This window comes from Cicer arietinum, chromosome 7 (genome assembly GCF_000331145.2).
Source record: "Cicer arietinum cultivar CDC Frontier isolate Library 1 chromosome 7, Cicar.CDCFrontier_v2.0, whole genome shotgun sequence".
Lineage (NCBI taxonomy): Eukaryota > Viridiplantae > Streptophyta > Magnoliopsida > Fabales > Fabaceae > Cicer > Cicer arietinum.
Genome location: NC_021166.2, coordinates 39,897,566 through 39,898,996, shown reverse-complemented (window position 1 = coordinate 39,898,996; position 1,431 = coordinate 39,897,566).

Below are 1,431 nucleotides of genomic sequence, written 5' to 3'. Positions count from 1 at the left end.
ACCAGGATAAACCTTGGTGCATTCTATCCCTTATCCTTTTACTTTTAATTGTTAATCTTGTATGCCGCATTATAATTCTGCTGTGTGTATGAATCTGAATAAATCTTGCATCGTATGATTGTATGTTCGATCTTAATTGTATGCTAGACGTATTCGATTTTCTATATTGCTTTAATTCGTTACAGGTTTGCCTTTCTCATAATCGGACTAGAATAACCCTAGGGTGGACAAAAATGACCTAAATGTTAATCCAACGACACAAATGAACTTATTGGATGCACAAGTTTGGTTAAAAACCCTAATTGGACAAGAATAAGGCTATGGAGGACGAAAATGACCTAAGTGTTAATCCAACGAAACAAATGAACTTATTGAATGCACAAGATTGGTTAAAAACCGTAATTGGAAAAGAATAAGCCTATGAAGGAGGAAAATGACCTAAATGTTAATCCAATGACACAAATGAACTTATTGGATGCACAAGATTAGTTAAAAACCCTAATTGGACAAGAATAAGGCTATGGAGGACGAAAATGACCTAAAAGTTAATCCAATGACACAAATGAAGTTATTGGATGCACAAGATTAGTTAAAAACCCTAATTGGACAAGAATAAGGGTGGACAAAAATGACCTAAATGTTAATCCAATGACACAAATGAAGTTATTGGATGCACAAGATTTGTTAAAAACCCAAATTGGACTAGAATAAGCTTAGGGAGGATGAAAATGACGTAAAAGTTAATCCACTGACACAAATGAACTTATTTGAAGCAAATAATTGATTAAAAACCCTAATTGGACTACAATAAGCCTGCGCAGGACAAAAATGACCTAAATGTTAATACAATCACACAAATGAACTTAATTGGATACTCAAGTTTGGTTAAAAACCCTAATAGGGGTAGAATAACCCTAGGGAGTACGAAAATGACCTAAATGTTAATCCACTGACACAAATGAACTTTTTGGAAGAAAATAATTGGTTGAAAACCCTAATTGGACAACAATAAGCCAGGGGAGGACAAAAATGACCTAAATGTTAATACTATGACACAAATGAACTTATTGGATGCACAAGATTCGTTAAAAACCCAAATTGAACTAGAATAAGCCTAGGGAGGACGAAAATGACCTAAATGTTAATCCACTGACACAAATGAACTTTTTGGAAGCAAATAATTGGTTAAAAACCCTAACTGGACAAGAATAAGCCTGGGGAGGACAAAAATGACCTAAATGTTAATCCAACGACACAAATGAACTTATTCGATGCACAAGATTTGTTAAAAACCCTAATTGGACAAGAATAAGCCTTGGGAAGACGATAATGACCTAAATGTTCATCCAATGACACAAATGAACTTATTTGATGCACAAGATTAGTTAAAAACCCTAATTGGACTAGAATAAGCCTAGGGAGGACGAAAAT